The sequence below is a fragment of the Bombina bombina genome, chromosome 3, assembly GCF_027579735.1.
Source record: "Bombina bombina isolate aBomBom1 chromosome 3, aBomBom1.pri, whole genome shotgun sequence".
NCBI classification, from domain to species: Eukaryota; Metazoa; Chordata; class Amphibia; order Anura; family Bombinatoridae; genus Bombina; species Bombina bombina.
Genome location: NC_069501.1, coordinates 1,174,338,554 through 1,174,357,704, shown reverse-complemented (window position 1 = coordinate 1,174,357,704; position 19,151 = coordinate 1,174,338,554). Strand labels below are relative to the sequence as shown.

Sequence of the window (19,151 nt, the reverse complement as noted above, 5' to 3'; positions counted from 1 at the left end):
CTATCATCTATCTATATCTATCTGTCTGTCTGTCTATTGTGATTGAGTCAAAATGAAAATTGGCCTTTTTGGAAAGAAAAAGAGCCGGAAAAAAGCCTCAGCCAATAGATCGACCACTTAGATTATTATTATACTTTATTTATACAGTGCAAGCAAATTCCGCAGAACTGTCCTTGTGTACAAAAGATAAAAGTACAACTATAATACAATATTATTAAGAGACAGAACAATATTTTTTTAAACAAATACAGGGGGAATTGAGGGCCCTATTCCTGTGGAAACTTATAATCTAGAAGGGTTGGAGGGTGAGAAACAGGAGGTGGGGGCTGCAAGGGTGAGAAATGTTAGTACAGAGTTATATGAAGGCAATTATTTGGTAAGTGGAATACATTCGTTACTAAGTTGGCTGATAGGCTTCCTTGAACAAAAGTGTATTGCGACCCTTGTGAGTATTATTTTAATACAAGAATTGTCTGTTGTCAGCATCATTGCAATATTGCACTAGGATGCGCCCTCTTCTTTGTGATTTTTCTCACAGATTTTTGCAAGAGTTCATAGTTAAAGCACCATTAAATACAGTAGAATTGCATAATTAAAAAGTGCATAATAAAAAGACAATGCAATAACGTTTACTCTGAATTTCAAAGCAATATATTTTTTTCTGACAAATTTATTTTCTCCCCATTTGCCAGCCTCTCTTATCATGTGACAAACATCATAGAGTACTATAAGTATAGCCTGTGAACTTGTGCACATGCTCAGTAGGAGCTGGTGCCTCAGAAAGTGTGCATATAAAAAAGACTGTTCAAAATTGGATACTAGGAAAGCCTCTTAAAATTGCATCCTCTGTCTGAATAATGAAAGTTTAATAATATCCCTTGAATTTAAAGGACTACTCAATGCAGTAGAATAACATAATTAACAAGTACATAATAAAAATACAAAACAATAACATTTACTCTGAATTCCAAATAAACAGAAGATTTTTTTTCTGACAAATTCATTTTCTCCCATTTTCCCGCCCCCTATATCATGTGACAGACATCAGCCAATCACAGATTACTATACGTATACCCTGCGAGCTTGTGCACATGCTCAGTAGTATCTTGTTCCCCAGAAAGTGTGACTATATAAAGACACAGCAATCTTTCTGAATCATAAAAGTTTGTTTTCACTTGAGTGTCAATTTTAAATTTGTACAACTCCTATACAGTACCTGGCTGGTAGTCAGTTGTTTTGTAATCCAACAGATGAAAAGCCTGTTAACTGTATTTGCAGACAAAGGAAGTTGGTCAGAGAATATTCATTGCTATATACAGTATGGGCTAGATTACAAGTGCGCAGCAAATCAGTTTTTCGCAACCGCAAAAACAACATGCATTAAGGGTTTTGCACATTTAGGGTTGCGCAGGTATTACAAGTTGCTAAATAACTTATGGCTAGATTACAAGTTTTGCGTTATGAGTGAAAAATCCTCATAATGCTGCTTTTTCACTACCGCTGCTATTACGAGTCTTGTAGGTACAGCTGTACCGCACACTTTTTTGGCCATCATGCAACGTAACTACCGCACCTTTTAAAAAGTCCTTTTTCAATGGGACTTCCCCAGCGCCGGTATTACGAGTTTGCCTGTCCGGCCAAAAAGTGAGCAGTACAGCCTATAACTACAAGATTTGTACTGCAACCTGAAAGTCAGTAGTTATGAGTTTTACGTTACAAAGCTGCACCATAAAACTCATAACTAAAGTGTTACAAAGTACACTAACACCCATAAACTACCTATTAAACCCTAAACCAAGGCCCTCCCGCATTACAAACACTAAAATAAAATTATTAACTCTTAATTCCCGCTCCGGACATCACCGCCACTATAATAAACATATTAACCCCTAAACCACCGTACTCCTGCATTGCAAACACTAGTTAAATATTATTTACCCCTAATCTGCTGCCCCCAATGTCGTCGCCACCTAATACACTTATTAAACCCTAATCTGCTGTCCCTAACATCGCCGCAACCTACATTACTGTTATTAATCTGCGGCCAAAAAATTGCCGCCACCTAACTACACGTATTAACCCCTAATCTGCTGCCCCCAATGTCGCTGCCAATATACTAAAGTTATTAACCCCTAAACCTCTGGCCTCCCACATCACTAACACTAAATAAATATATTAACCCCTAAACCTAACCCTAAGTCTAACCCTATCCCTAACACCCCTAACTTTAATATAACTAAAATAAATCTAAATACAAATTACTATCATTACCTAAATAATACTAAATACTTACCTGTAAAATAAACCCTAAGCTAGCTACAATATAACTATTAGTTACATTGTAGCTATCTTAAGGTTTTATTTTTATTTCACAGCTAAGTTTGTATTTATTTTAACTAGGTAGACTAGTTAGTAAATAGTTATTAACTATTTACTAACTACCTAGTTACAATAAATTCAAATTTACCTGTAAAATAAAACCTTACATGAGTTACACTAACACCTAACATTACACTAAAATTTAATAAATTACATTAATTAAATACAATTAACTAAATTACAAAAAAATAAACACTAAATTACACAAAATAAAAAAGAAATGATCAAATATTTAAACTAATTACACCTAATCTAATAGCCCTATCAAATTAAAAAGCCCTCCCCCAAAATAAAAAAAATCCTAGCCTACACTAAACCACCAATAGCCCTTAAAAGGGCCTTTTGCAGGGCATTGCCCCAAAGAAATAAGCACCCCCCTAACAGTAAAACCCACCACCCACACAACCAAACCCCATAAATAAAATCCTATCTAAAAAACCTAAGTTCCCCATTGCCCTGAAAACGGCATTTGGATGGGCATTGCCCTTAAAAGGGCATTTAGCTCTTTTTCATTGCCCAAAGTCCCTAATCTAAAAATAAAACCCATCCAATAAACCCTTAATAAAACCTAAGACTAACGCCCGAAGATCCACTTAAAGTTTTTGAAGACCGTACATCCATCCTCAACGAAGCCGGGAGAAGTCTTCATCCAACCGGCAAGAAGTCTTCCCCCGACACGGAGCGGCTCCATCTTCAAGACATCCGGTGCGGAGCATCCTCTTCTTTCGCTGGATCTTGAAGAATGAAGTTTCCTTTAAATGACGTAATCCAAGATGGCGTCCATTGAATTCCGATTGACTGATAGAATTCTATCAGCTAATCAGAATTAAAGGGTAAAAAATCCTATTGGCTGATCCACTCAGCCAATATGATTGAGCTCACATTCTATTGGCTGTTTGGAACAGCCAATAGAATGCAAGCTCAATCCTATTGGCTGATTGGATCAGCCAATAGGATTGAAGCTCAATCCTATTGGCTGATTGCATCAGCCAATAGGATTTTTTACCCTTTAATTTCCAATTGGCTGTTAGAATTCTATCAGCCAATCGGAATTCAAGGAATGCCATCTTGGATGATGTCATTAAAAAGAAACTTTATTCTTCAAGATCTAGCGAAAGAAGAGGATGCTCCGCGCCGGATGTCTTGAAGATGGAGCCTCTCCGCATCGGAAGGATGAAGATAGAAGATGTCATCTGGATGAAGACTTCTGCCCACCTGGAGGACGACTTCTTGCCGCTTGGATGAAGACTTCCACCGGCTGGATGAGGAAGGATATCCGGTCTTCAAAAACTGTGGATCTTCTGGGGTTAGTGTTAGGTTTTATTAAGGGTTTATTGGGTGGGTTTTATTTTTAGAGTAGGGGTTTTGGCAATGAAAAAGAGCTAAATTCCCTTTTAAGGGCAATGCCCATCCAAATGCCCTTTTCAGGGCAATGGGGAGCTAAGGTTTTTTAGGTAGGTTTTTATTTGGGGGGGTTGGTTGTGTGGTTGGTGGGTTATACTGTTGGGGGTTGTTTGTATTTTTTTTTTACAGGTAAAAGAGCTGATTTCTTTGGGGCAATGCCCTGCAAAATGCCCTTTTAAGGGCTATTGACAGTTTAGTGTATTCTAGGTTTTTTTTTTTCATTTTGGGAGGGGGGGGCTTTTTTATTTTGATAGGGCTATTAGATTAGGTGTAATTAGTTTAAATATTTGATAATGTCTTTTATTATTTTGTGTAATTTAGTGTTTATTTTGTTTTGTAATTTAGTTAATTGTATTTAATTAATGTAATTTATTTAATTATATAAATAGTTATTTGCAATTTAGTTAATTGTATTTAATTAATGTAATTTATTTAATTATATAAATAGTTAATTATATAAACCTAAGATAGCTACAATGTAACTATTAGTTATTTTGTAGCTAGCTTAGGGTTTATTTTATAGGTAAGTATTTAGTTTTAAATAGGAATTATTTAGGTAATAATTGTAAGTTTTATTTAGATTTATTTTAATAATATTAAAGTTATGGGTGTTAGGGTTAGACTTAGGGTTAGGTTTAGAGGTTAATATATTTATTTAGTGTTAGTGATGTGGGAGGCCAGAGGTTTAGGGGTTAATAACTTTAGTATAGTGGCGGCAGCGACGTTGGGGGTGGCAGATTAGGGGTTAATAAGTGAAGGTAGGTGGCGGCAATGTTAGGGGCAGCAGATTAGGAGTTAATAAGTGTAATGTAGGTGGCAACAATGTTGGGAGCATCAGATTAGGGGTTAATAAGTGTAATGTAAGTGGCTGCGATGTCGGGGGCGGCAGATTATTGGTGTTTAGACTCAGGATTTATGTTAGGGTGTTAGGTTTAAATATAAATTTTCTTTTCGTTACGGAGCTTTACGTTCCTTTATTGCAGGTGTTAGGCTTTTTTTTAGCCGGCTCTCCCCATTGATGTCTATGGGGAAATCGTGCACAAGCACGTAAAACTAGCTCAAAGCAGCGCTGGTATTTGTGTGCGGTATGGAGCTCAACGCTGGCATATTGCCCACAAAAGCAGGATTTTGGAAAACCTGTAATAGCAGCGCTATTAAAGGTGAGCGGTGGAAATAACTTGCAAGTTATTACCGAGCCGCTCATAGCGCAAAACTCGTAATCTGGCCTTTAGTTTGCGCACATGCAAACCTGAATACCGCGCATAATCTAAGTTGCGTTTTCACGTGTGCATGCATGTATTCCCCCATAGAGGACAATGGAGAAAACAATTTGAAAATAAAACCTAAAGCCCGAGATTGCACAATCACCATAGCAATTTTGCATTCCCCATAGAAGTCAAGGAGAACAAAAAAATTGTTGGAAAAAAAAACACCCATAGCGAATACAACATAGCATATTCTCATTAGCAAATGTGAAATATTTATAGTAAATACATAGTTAAAAACTTAAATATGAATATTGCATATACATGTTTTATTATGATGTCATCTACTTAATGGCAAAGGGCTCTAATGCACTTATATATATGTCAATATTTATCTATATGTCTACATATATATTTTTATATAAGTCTGTCAATATATATATATAAACATATAAATACATTAATATATATGTACACACACACACATACACACATACTGTATATATATATATATATATATATATATATACATACTGTACATACAAATACATCTTTAGCAATATATCTGTATGTATCTCTCAGTAAAATCCCTTTGTCTGCTTTTTTTTCGTAACACCCGAGATCTCCTATCTTTGAGCCCTTATAACTTTTGTGTGCAATATTTTTTTTTAAAATATTTTTTATTAGACAGTGTTAATATGAGTGTAACTGTACTTTGTAGTGTATTTTTTAAGTGTTTCGTAAAACTTTCTTGTTTTCAAGACTTGTAATATCAGGGCAATGAACATTGCTTGCGAATAGACCATATTGCATGCAAGAAAGTCATACCACATGACTTGTAATCTTGCCCTATATTAATAAACAGTCATGTCATGGCTACCAACCTATACTAAGTACAGCATACTGTATACAGTGCCCTACACTAATATTGTCACCCTTGGTAAATATGAGCAAAGAAAGCTGAGAGTTGTTTTTTTTATTGTATAACCTTTTGATTTTTTGTTAAAAAAATACACAAAAATACTCTTCTCTCATATATATATGTCTCACAATTATCGGCACCCCTATGAAATCATATGTGAAAAATATATTTGAAGCATATTCCCATTAATATTTAACATTTTTTTACACCTGGGTGACTAGGAACAGAAAATTGTTCAACCCTGACTTCCTGTTTTACAGGGGTATAAATATGAGGTAATTCATAGGCTAAATTATCTTAGTCATTCATCACAATGGTTAAGAACAAGGAATATAGCTGTGATGTGTGAGTAAAAGGATGTTGAGCTTTACAAAATGAGAAGTAGCTATAAGAAAATAGCAAAATCATTGAAAATGCTCTTTTCCACCATCAGGGCAATAATTAAGAAGTTGCCATGGTCATCTGGAAATGTAATGAATCAACCTGAAAGAGGATGTGTTTCTATATTGTTTCAATGCACTGTGAAGAAGATGGTTTGAGTGGACAAAATATCTCCAAAGATCACAGCTGTAGAATTGAAGAATTTAGTTGCGTCTTTGGGTCAAAAATCTCCAAAAATACAATCCATTGTTGCCTACATCATCACAAGTTGTTTGGAAGGGTTTCAAGAAAAAAGCCTGTACTCTTATCCAAAAACAAACTCAAGTATCTTCATTTTGCCAGACACCACTGGAACTTCAAATGGGATTGTGTTCTATGGTCAGATCAAACCAAATAGAGCTTTTTAACAATAAACACCAGAGGTGGGTTTGGTGCACACAGAGAGGTAGCCATATGGAAATATGGTGGTGGCTCTTTAATGTTTCTTCCAAAGGACCTGGACATTTTGTTAGGATACATTATGGACTCTATCAAATATCAACAGACATTAAATGAGCAGCTGAACACCTTGGCCAGAAAGCTTAAAATGGGCCATGGTTGGATCTTTCAGCAGGACAGTGATTCAAAACATACATCAAAATTAACACAAAAATGGTTTACTGACAACAAAACCAAGGCCCTGCCATGGCCATTGCAGTCCCCTGACTTGAACCCCATAGAAAACCTGTCAGGTGAACTGAAGAAGAAAGTCCACCAGTGTTGACTTCAAAATTTGAAGGATCTGGAGAGATTCTGTGTGAAGGAATGGTCTCAGATCTCTTGCCATTTATTTTCCAACCTGATCAGGCATTATAGGAGAAGTCTCAGAGCTATTATCTTGGCAAAGGGAGGTAACACAAAGTAGTGACTAAAAGGGTGACAATAATTGTGCCACACATATATTTAACAAAGATTTTTTTATTTTTTTTTATAAACTTATATTGTGTTTACAATTGTTTGACATCCATGAAAGCAGAGTATTTTTGTGTAATTTTTTTAACAATTTTCCCTGAATTATTTGCTCATATTAACCAAGGGTGCCAATATTAATGGAGGGCACTGTATTGCACCAGGTAATTGTACAAACTAGTGTGTTAGTAAATGTGATAGAGCCTATCTCTGCTTGTTGTGATCTTGTTCTTTTCTTATTTACTTTTAACCTTTTAGCAAGATGTATGGCCAGATGAAAAAGTACAATGCTTGTGTCCCATTGATGTTGGTTTAGTGGAATATCACTAGTTAGATGTGTTTAGTCTTCTTTCTCTTCAAGTTCTCTCTGCTTGATTGGTGTTGATTGAGGGATGTGGCATATTTTTATAGTCTTCTCCACTGAAGCTTAACATTTTTACTAATACTTTAAACACACTCTCAATTAGCAGCTGTTTCTGTTGGGTAAGGGATAATTCAGATTGACAGGAAAATATAGCACTGGAGTAGCATGTTTGCTTGTTCTCTCCACCATCCTTATTACTCAGTTTCTATATTTTGTTATTGTGGCTCTGGCATCTTACTCTGAAAGTAAAGTTGAAGACTGGACATTTGTAGATTGTCAAGATTCAGTTTTCTCTATATTTTTTTTAAATAAAAAGAAAATATGTAATGTAAGTACTTTGCACTTTCTAAAATGATTACATGTACACTCTGTCAATTTTTTTCTGAATTATTCATGTCCTGTGTATATTTAATGCAATATACAGGGTGATCAAACACATTTCTCAACATAATGCTGTCAAACTATACTTTAGAAATCTCTTTTCATCATCCCTGCGTTTTTAATATTTATAATCAGACCACCTTTGCTATATTCTGCTATATTCTAACTTTCTTTGCTATAAATATAGCCTTTTCTTTTAAAAAAAAACAAAACTTTTTTTGATGCATAATTAACCCCTTATTTTAATTGTGGGATATCTTATAATGTAATGCTATGCATTACAAAGTGAACAACCACACAAAGGGCAAGATTACAACTCGCACAGCAAATCAGTTGTGATTATTCTGCGTGCGTTATGGCTTTTTGTCATATGGGGTTGCAAAGCTATTACAAGTTGAGAAATAACTTATTTTGCACGCTGTGAATTATGAAATCGTGTACATGTTCGCATATTCCCAATAGAAGTCAATGGAGAAGTATGTGTATGTATGTCAAGGTAAAATCCCTGCCTCAGTTTTTCTTTTCTAACACCCGAGATCTCAATTTGAGCCCTTATAACTGTTGTGTGCAATATTTTTTTAATATTTTTTATTAGACAGTGTTAATATGAGTGTAACTGTACTTTGTAATGTATTTGTTAAGTGTTTCGTGAAATTTTTTTGTTGCCCAAAGCAGTTAACTAACTACAGCTCTTTGAGCGCGGAAAGAATTGTTACATAAAAGGTGAATGCAGTGTGTAATACCTATGCAATGGAAATTGATCGTGAAACGACCACATTGCATGTGGAAAACCCATAATGCACTACTTGTAATCTTGCCCAAAGAGTTGGGCTTCAATATATTTATATAAGTACATTTCTCCAGTCCAGTGGTATAAACAGATATATATATATATATATATATATATATATACATATATATATATATATATATATATATACAGTGGGACCTCGGTTTACGAATTTAATGCGTTCTCCGGGACGCTTCGTATTGCGAAAAATTCGTAAACCGAAACACGGTTTCCCATAGGAATGCATTGAAAACCAATTAATGCGTTCCGGAGGTGAGAAAAAAGGCTCCAAAACCTTCTGCAAAAGGCTCCAAAAGGCTCCACAACTTGCTGCAAATGGCTCCAAAAGGCTCAGCAACTTGCTGCAAATGGCTCCAAAACCGGGACACTTGTTTCGTATTGCGAAAAAAATTCGTAAAACGAAACACGGTTTCCCATAGGAATGCATTGAAAACCAAATAATTTGTTCGTATTGCGAAAAAATTCTTAAACCGAGGCATTTTTTCCCCAGAATTTTCATTCGTAAACCGAAATTTCGTTTACCGAGTCGTTTGTTAACCGAGGTCCCACTGTATATATATATATATATGTATCTAAAATAAAAATAACATTGTCCTGTATGTGAAGAACTTTTGAATGTAAAATATTAACAACTCCTATCAGGTTAGCGCGCGATTGATAAGTGTTAGGTTTTTCTTTACGCTCTCCATTAAAGTCTATAGGGAGAAAAAGTTACAGTGGTTGTGATATCTATGGTGACTTCTAGAGGTATTTTCACTCGAGTGGGAGCTCTAAACAGTGCTCCGATTGTAATCTAGCCCATAGTATGCAATATTAGGCAGGACAATGAAATAGTATGCATTTCACTTGTAACATTTGTGTTATGAGTCTGAGCTTTCATTAAATAACGAGCAACTATATCTATTAAATACAGCAAAAACTATCAATTGAGCAATGAGCATATTATTAAATATATACATACAGCATTTTTTTCAGGAAAATATTTAATAAAAAAAAAAACTTTCATGGTTTTAACTCAGAGATACACACTTTTTACATGGTTTTCAAGCAAAGATTCTGGCACATATATTGGCATATATAAACACAAACTATCTCTCTTTTTGAATAAGCATGAAATTGAATGTGTGGCTTGACTTGTATGTACGTGTATTGTTGCAAAATCAGCATGCATTTATGCAGCAAATCTTTTTTTAATCTTGTTAAATGTTTCTAGTTCTAAATGATTTTCTGGCACTTGTGGCCCCTCCCAGTGCATTTTCTGGGTTAAGGGCCCAATTCTCTAAATCTGTCTGCTTAAATGAGAATATCTAAAATGATTCTCACATATAGATCCCTCTATTCTAGAAAGGCAATTTTTATTTCAATATTTTTACGAGAGGCATTCCTTGCAAACCTGGATTGGAAAGAGAAACAAGAACAATACAAAATAGTACATTTGAGATTCTATTTGCCTTTATTATTTGTGCTTTGTATTTTCTATTACTTTAGACTTCATATTTTTACTCTTAACGTTTTGTAGTGTTAAAGCTTTTCTCTTTTTATATTGTATTTTTTATTGCATTCAATTTTGTATGCAATTTGCTTAAGATTTTGATTTTACAAATTCGGATTGTACTTTGAATGTTTCTGTGTAACTTTAACATAATAGGATTATACTTTGTATAACAATTTTTGTGTTTCTATTTCAAATTGCATCACACTTTGTATTTTGTCTATGTGAAATAAGCCGGACAGTTTCAGAAGGTGGGAGGGACAGGGGAGTTTCTTGGGCTGGAAAGAGCAATTACCTGGGTGTGTCTAATGCTATTTCACCAGTTTACACAGTTTACAATAGCAAAAAAAAACTAGGGGCTAGCTTTCATTGAGGTGGTAAAGTTTGGAAACTGGTAGTAGCATAATAATTCTGCATAGACTTCAAACCTTTCCTGCCTGGACTAAATTATCTACATCAGAACTAAGTTCTGATGTAAACAAATTGAAATCACGCAATCGTTCATGGGGTCAGGGGGGAGTGCCTATGACGCTAGGCATGCCCTCCAGTCTGCGATCCCATTTACCAAGCTGTTATGGCTTCATGACATCCAAACGGCTAGGATGTTCTATGTCGTTCTAACAGCGCTAAAGCCCAACACAGTTATTACAGCATAGAACGTCCTAACGGCGGGAAAGGATTAATGGAGATAAATAGTTTTACCGCCAGTTTCCAAACTTTACCACCTCAATAGAAACTAGCCCTAGATCTGTATTAGCGCCAAATCATGGCTTATGCTGTTTATCTTACACATGTTAAAAAACTTATTCTTGCTTCACAAAAATAAAAAGTATTTGTTAAAAATATTAAAACTGACATTAATAATCTAGTATTTTGAATAATACATTTCAATAGTAAAACAAGCAAATGCCCAGCATATTTAAGAAAGTTAAGAATTTAACTTGCTACATCATTTTATAATTGACTGCCATTAACAATCTGTTTTATATATTCCATTGCTGGATTTGTATTTTTCTTTCTTTTTTTTTTTTGCTACGTAAAAATATCTGTCAATCTGTTAACTTTATCATTGCACCAATTTTTCAGATTTAATCATCACAGTCTTACTTTAAAGGTCGTTGAAAATAGAGCTTCAGAAAAAATCTTCAGAAGTAAAAGATGGAAGATCACTAATATATGAAACACTTGTCTTTATTATCTCTAACCTGGGTATGCAGAGGTCAGGGGTTTAACAAGCCGAGTAGTTAGATATATGTGTACATTGTAGAATGTTCAATTTATTTTTCCACAGTAAGTAATACAACTTTGTAATAGAGTAAAAGGTTATGCCAAAGGTCAGTATGACGTTCTATAATGAGATTGAATTTTTCTTTCTTTACATCTTCAAAGTTTTGCTCACATTCTGAATTAATTCATTTGAACTACACTATGAGGTAGACTGTTACTTGTGCTCTGTAGAATTTTTTTTACAGGTATATTAATTTTTTTATTCTGTTTTTAACATACTTTTTTTTTTTGCATAATTGTAAATTTCAAGATTCACATATTTATGACTTTGACAGCACAATCCAATTCATTAAAAAAAAATAGTTCTCTAAGGGGTGTTATCTGCACTTCTGTATGTGCAGGGATGGCCCTAGCCATTGCGGGCCCAAGGCAGGATGAAAAAATGGGGCCCCTTTTTCCCCGTCTCCAACCCCGACCCATTTCTGCCTCCAACCCTGCCCAATCTCCGCCTGCAAGCCGCCCAATCTTCGCCTCCAACCCAGCCATATCTCCACCCCCAACCCCACCCCCAACTCTTTTAAAAAAAGTCTAGCTTAGGTTTTATTTTACAGGTAAGTATGTATTTAGTTTTAAATAGGAATTATTTAGTAAATAATTAAGTAAGGTTTATTTAGCTTTATATTAATTATATTTAAGTTAGGGGGTGTTAGGGCTAGGGTTAGATTAATGCTTAGGGTTACATTAGGGTTAGGTTTAGGGGTTAATTTATGTATGTAGTGTTCGTGATGTTGGATGCCAGACGTTTAGGTGTTAATAACTTTAGTATAGTGTTGGCGACATTGGGAGCGGCAGATTAGGGTTTAATAACTGTAATGTAGGTGGCAGCGATGTTAAGGGCGGCAGATTACGGGGTTAATAGTTTTATTTAGGTGACGGCGATGTTAAAGACGGCAGATTAGGGGTTAATAACTGTAATGTAGGTGGCGGCGATGTCGGGGGCAGCAGAGTAGGGGTGTTTGGACTTAGGATTTATGTTAGGGTGTTTAAACATAACTTTTTCTTTCCCCATAGACATCAATGAGGCTGCGTTACGGAGCTTTTGTTAGGCTTCTTTTTGCCAGCTCTCCCCATTGATGTCTATGGGGAAATCATGCATGAGCACGTCAAAGTAGCACTTGTATATCGGTGCGGTATGGAGCTAAACACCACCATATCACCCGCAAAAGCCTGCTTTTTGTAAACCTTTAAATGCAGCTCTATAGGGAGGTAAAATAATGCCGCTTTTGTGGCAGTCGTTAATTTCCCTATAGCTCTCAAAACTCGTAATCTAGCTGAATGAAAGTAAAGTTTAACTTTGAAGTTACATTGTTTGCTGTAGACATTAGACATTGATGTCCTATATTCACATAATCTTACAGATGTTAATACCTTGAAAACCCAAAGCAAAAATGTATAGAAATGGGAAGCAACTGAAATAGTGTCAATTGCTTAAGCTTAGTTGCAGGTACTTACTGTAATGAAGGCAAGCTGGTTAGCTACAAATTACAGTTGTGTGGTATTTACTTTATACAATTTATAATTCATAACTTGAGGTATTGTGACACATGATGGTATGCCAAGCTGTGTTATTGAGCTTTTATTAGTGACACCTCACATAACATGCACCACACCAATAGAAGTCAGCGGCCAAGGAAGACAGTCAAATCATATTTTAAGATAAACAACTAAGAAGCATTTAATGGCTGATGTAACCACACTGAAAGCAGACTACTCAAAGATGTTTTTTATTTGAAAAGCTAGGATAGCTTCAATATCCATGATATGGTGGATCAGAACACATGTAAAATACTTTATAATACTGTAATAGCACCATCCCCCCTGCAATAAATAATGCCCCCAGCCCCCTTGTAATAAATTATGCCCCAGCCATGAATGATGCCCCCAGCCCACCTGCAATAAATGATTCCCCCAGCCCCCCTGCAATAAAATGATGCCCCCAGCCATAAATGATGCCCCCAGCCCCCCTGCAATAAAATGATGCCCCCAGCCATAAATGATGCCCCCAGCCCCCCTGCAATAAATGATTCCCCCAGCCATAAATGATGCCCCCAGCCCCCCTGCAATAAATGATTCCCCCAGCCCCCTGCAATAAAATGATTCCCCCAGCACCTCTGCAATAAAATGATGCTCCCAGCAATAAAATGATGCTCCCAGCTCCCTGCAATACAATGATGCCCTCAGCCCCCCAGCAAAAGCATCACTAGAGAGGAAGGGTACACTAAAATGTGCTTGCATGAGAAATACTAGCACTGACAAATCTTGTGAGTTATTTAGAAAAAACATAAATAAGCTATAATTTGCGCTTCCAACATCACGTCCTAAATTCCCTAACAAGATGATAGATCAGTATGAAAGTGGCACACGCATCTAAATCATACTATGCGATTAGCACATTAATTGATCACTTTCAGTAATCCCTGGGTAATTATAGTAGGGAAGATGGGTATGGCCTGCAAACAAATGGTGCCCCAGCAATAAAATGCCCCCTCCCGCAATTTAAAAAAAAATTAATTAAAAAAAAAAGTATTAAAACCCCCCCCCACAACCTGACCTGTCTGAATTTGGGCCCCCGTGGGACCGTCGCATGCATCACCACTGGTAGTTCCACCCCTGGCCCCTGCTGCTACTGCTCATGGCTGCTTTGATGCTTGAAGCTTCTTCTGCTTCTGATATGCCACACTGTCATGTGACTCCTCACCACCAGTCACCACCATCTCCGAGTCCTGAGTTCCCGGGCTGCTGGTCAAAAAATGGTGCAAAAATAAATGTAAAAATAATATGTAATTTTAAAAAGTTTAAAATTGGCACAAACGCAGGGCCCTAGGCGGTACAGGGTCCTAGGTGGCCAACTTCCTCACCTTGCCCTAAGGCCAGCCCTGTGTATGTAAAGGAGAGAGATGCCTAGAGAAATATAGAAGAGCTTTGGGCTTAATTACAATTGTGCAAGCGATATTAGCGTTCCAGCTGGTATTACAAGTTAATCGCAATGAACGCAAGCTCGCTTTTGCATTGCTAGGAAGCATTGTGCTCACGAGAGCGTGCTTCCATAGGAACCTCATACAGCAAAGGGTGTAAGTAGCACAGCGGTGGGCAGTATTTTTAAATATAAATGTAAATGAATATATACATATATATTTATGTGTTAATATTTGTATACACATATTAACACATTCACATATATATATATATATATAAATAAGCATATACATAAGTACATACAGTACATATATATTTACATTGCAGTCTATGAGAACACATAGTTCCCATAGACCGCAATGTAAAGGCACTTTTACACCTCACTCTAACCAACTTTAAAGCCCCAAAACTGCCTGGTGGGGCACTTTGAGAAAAATAACTAGAGATGTAATCTCTGGTTAATTTTCGGAGTGCTAATTTCTACCGCGAGGTCGAGGTAGCAATAACCAGCCACTTGTAATGCTGGTTAAAGGGCCACTGTAAGTAAATATTTTCTATGCCTGTTACTAACTAACTACCCCAAATACGCTTTTTATCAATAGCATTTCATTAACATATCTCTAACGTATATCAGAAATCTTGTCTGCAAATTTAATTGTTTTCCAAACCCACTCTGTGGGTATCCTTTGCTCTGTACCAATCCGTTTACAATACCTAGGTTTCAAAATGGCGCTTTAAACACAAAGTTATTGGTTTAAGTATTTTGAACACACAGTGCTGAAAATAGTGGGCAGGATAACGTGACATCATCGGCGAATAAAAAATATAACTTTTAGAACGTTATGAAACTTTGTTTTGGAGAAAATATAGGTCAGTAGGTTTTAATTAATGTTTATTAACTTTAATATGTTAGTTGTTTAGCTTAAAAATTATAACAGAAAGTAATCCTTTAACTATTTCACTCCTGCAAATGGGCAAATTTTCCCATTTGGGAGTGCAATAATTAAGTGCTCCACTTGTAATCTAGCCGTTTGTATTTTATATTGCTTTACACTTTAGATTGGGTCATTTTTGTATTGTAATATTTAAACTCTGCATTTTCTATTTTTCATTGTAATACATTTAGATTTAGATTCAGCAGTGATTTTACAAATTCTGATAATGTTTCTTAAGTTTCTGTGTTAATTCAACAAAACAGTATCATACATTGTATATTTCTGTGTATCTTTTACACATTTCATTGCACTTTTTATTTTCTCTATTGTAAAACAAAACACAACTTCAGAAAGTGTGAGGGAGAGGGTAAATAAAGCTCTCACAATTTTTGTGAAATGCTGTAGCATTTTATACAAGTCAGCTGTGTTATTTATCTTGCCAGTTGTATGCAGGTGATGTTTGCTTCAAAATTTGGAATGTTTTCGAAGAAAACTCTTTATCAATAAAACATTTTTTATGGTTAAATTATTGTCAAATTTTCCTATCAGGCAGCTTGAGAAATTCACTAGAATCCTGAAACTGAAACAGTTGTTCAGTGTCACTACCAGAATATTGATGGAAAAGCAAAAGTGCAGTTGTCTCACATGTGACACAGACATAGTTTACCCATTGATTACCTGATAAATTAATTTATGATTACCTGATAAATTAATTTATTTCATGGTGGTGAGAGTCCATGAGCCATTGTGCCTGGGATTCAACTCCTAACAAATAGGAGGAGGCAAAGATTCTCAAATCTCTAACAGCATGTAATCCCTTATAAACATTTAAGGCAGGTCCCCAATTACCAGACTCTGCTGACCGCTGTTTGACTGGAAAGGGCTATAATGAATATATATATATATATATATATATATATATATATATATATATATATATATATGTGTGTGTGTGTATGTCTAAATATGTGTGTGTATGTCTAAATATGTGTATGGGTGTATATATATATATATATATATATATATATATAGTACAGAAAAAGATCAGCACTCACCAACGTTAATGCTACTTATATAATGCTACAATATAGACATTCTAAATCAAAGATGCCTATTCATTTGTTAGCACCAAGAATTTTTTATTACTAGACCCTTTTATTGTCTTTATCTCTTAAATTAAAGGGACAGTAATAAAAAAAAACACTCCAGTCCATCTCTCTATTCATACCTCCTCTATTCATAAAAAATTCTTGGTGCTAACAAATGAATAGGCATCTTTGATTTAGAATGTCTATATTGTGTACACACAATGATAAAACAACTATGAATTTATATGAGAATCTCTATTCTGTTCAAAAAGTATGTGAATAAAAAGAGGTTTGTGCACACTAGGGGGAGTTAACAAATTTATGGATGTAGATAGATGACCACAGGTGTGTATTGCAATTGAGTGGGAGGGGTTAAGGGTATTTTAAGCCTGTATGTGTCAGTGTGATTTTATACATGATTAAGGACAGTTGGTCCGAAACGTTGTATTAACTTTTTGGCTTAAATAAAAATCTTTTTACACAGTGCTGCTGCAGCCTGAACTTTCTATTTATTATTGGGTTTTTGGTATGGACCCTGGCAACTTGCACGGATAAATAACCTCACAGAGTGCTGAACAGTAACCTGGAATGGATGTCTATAGTGATTCAGGTGATGTTTATCTATACCATGCTGTTCCTTTATGGTACACTATTAGATTTTTTAGAATTTGTGGTTATGGGCATGATGGTTTCTACTTTTCATATTCTGTTTGTACATTCTCCTTTCTGATTTTCGCACATGGTGCCTCCTTATTGGGCTTTTAAATCTGGGTACTTGTGATTGGACTAGATTGGGGTGTGGTGCTAGTTGGGATTTTATGTCTTGGATATTCTTGCTAGTTTGTGGCTGTCTTAGGAAGGGACACTGCACTGTCCCGAAATATTACTAATAAACATTTTTTCTTTCTTTTTTACAGAGGTTCAGTGAGTGCTTACAGCTTGATTTTATTCGGAGATAAAGAGAAGACCCTGACAGTTGAAGCTAGTTGGTGAGAGTACACCTTCGTGGGGGAGCTGAAATATTCCGTATGATGCTTTTTTTCAAATGCATTGAAATTAAAACATTTTCAAAAGTAGCATTGCTAATAATATGGTAAATTTTCTTTTTGTGTAATTCATCATAGCATTTATGTAACTCCACAGGTTTCCCAAGTATTTATTTAAATTAAAAAAAATATATATTATTTGAGGCTTATGTTATTTGGCAATCATAAATAGACTTTCACGTTTTTTTTTTTTTGGCACATAAGAGTGAACAGATGAAATCTTTTGAAAATATTATTATTATTATTATCGGTTATTTGTAGAGCACCAACAGATTCCGTAGCGCTATAAACAAATGCGGAGTACAACAAAACAATTATAGGGATCAAATGGGTAGAGGGCCCTGCCAAGAGTTGCACTGTTGTAGTTAGCTCTTGAGAAGGTGATCAACAAACAGCTGGACTCTTAGGCTTACATGCTATGGGGGTTCAGGGGATAGCAATGGAGGAGAGGAACTGGTATAAAGAAAGGTTAGCGTAGGTTGTATGCATCCCTGAACAGTAGAGTCTTTAGGGAGCGCTTGAAGCTTTCAAAACTAGGGGAGAGTCTTGTGGAGAGAGGCAGAGAGTTCCACAAGATGGGAGCCAGTCTGGAGAAGTCCTGTAAACGGGAGTGTGATGAGGTAACAAGAGAGGAGGAGAATAGGAGGTTATGAGCAGAGCGAAGGGGACGGGAGGGAGAGTATCAAGGTCTGAGATATAGGGGGGAGCAGTGCAATTGAGGGCTTTGTTTGTCAGAGTGAGAACTTTGTGTTTGATCCTAGAGGCATGAGGGAGACAGTGAAGGGATTGGCAGAAAGGTGCAGCAGATGAAGAGCAACGTGTAAGGAAGATGAGCTTTGCAGAGGCATTCATTATGGATTGTAAAGGAGCTACGCGGCAGGTGGGGAGACCAGAGAGGACAGAGTTGCAGTAATCGAGGTGGGAAAGGATGAGAGAGTGGATTAAAATCTTAGTTGTCTCTTATGTAAGGAAGTGTCTAATTTTAGAGATTTTTTTAGGTGGAAGCGGCAGGCTTTAGCCAAGGACTGAATGTGAGGAGCGAAAGAAAGATCTGAGTCAAATGTGACCCCGAGACATCGGGCATGCGGGGTAAAGTATTGTAATGCTAAAGTATTGTAATATTTACACAGATCTGATATTATAACACCAATAACATCTGTGTGTTAGTTACTTTAATAACTGAATAATTATTTGAAAGTTATATAACTCTGTCCAAATGTTTGAAAATAAGCAGGCAGACACCTTTTTAAAGTATCCTTTCTTAGATTAGGAACATTCCATTTAAAAATAACGATCTTAAAAAAAACACACACACACACATTTTTGCATCATAAAGGACAGATTATGAGAGGAGCGCTATTTAGCGCTTTCGCTAGAGTGCTGATTGCACTAGGAGTAAACCTTTTGCATGCATCGGGTTGAGCCCATATTATGAGTTAAAAGTAAAATGTTATTGCACTTGTGCTAACCGGACATGTGCAAAAAACTAACTTAAAATATTGTGTCTGCAATAACCTAATCCCCCCATGGAAGTCAATGGAGCAAAAAACTGTTCATTACATGGCAGAATATGTTCTATTTATTCCTAAATA

At 35.9% G+C, this 19,151-nt stretch overlaps 1 long non-coding RNA gene across 1 annotated transcript in view; it reads left to right on the top strand.

Moving 5' to 3' along the window:
• LOC128652128 (uncharacterized) overlaps positions 1-18,595 on the top strand; it is a 31,454-nt gene extending 12,859 nt beyond the window's left edge. The window contains exons 2-3 of the long non-coding RNA XR_008401275.1: positions 17,431-17,539; positions 18,558-18,595. This is a non-coding gene — a long non-coding RNA (uncharacterized LOC128652128). The remainder of the gene's footprint in view (positions 1-17,430; positions 17,540-18,557) is intronic.
• Positions 18,596-19,151: the final 556 nt, after the last annotated feature.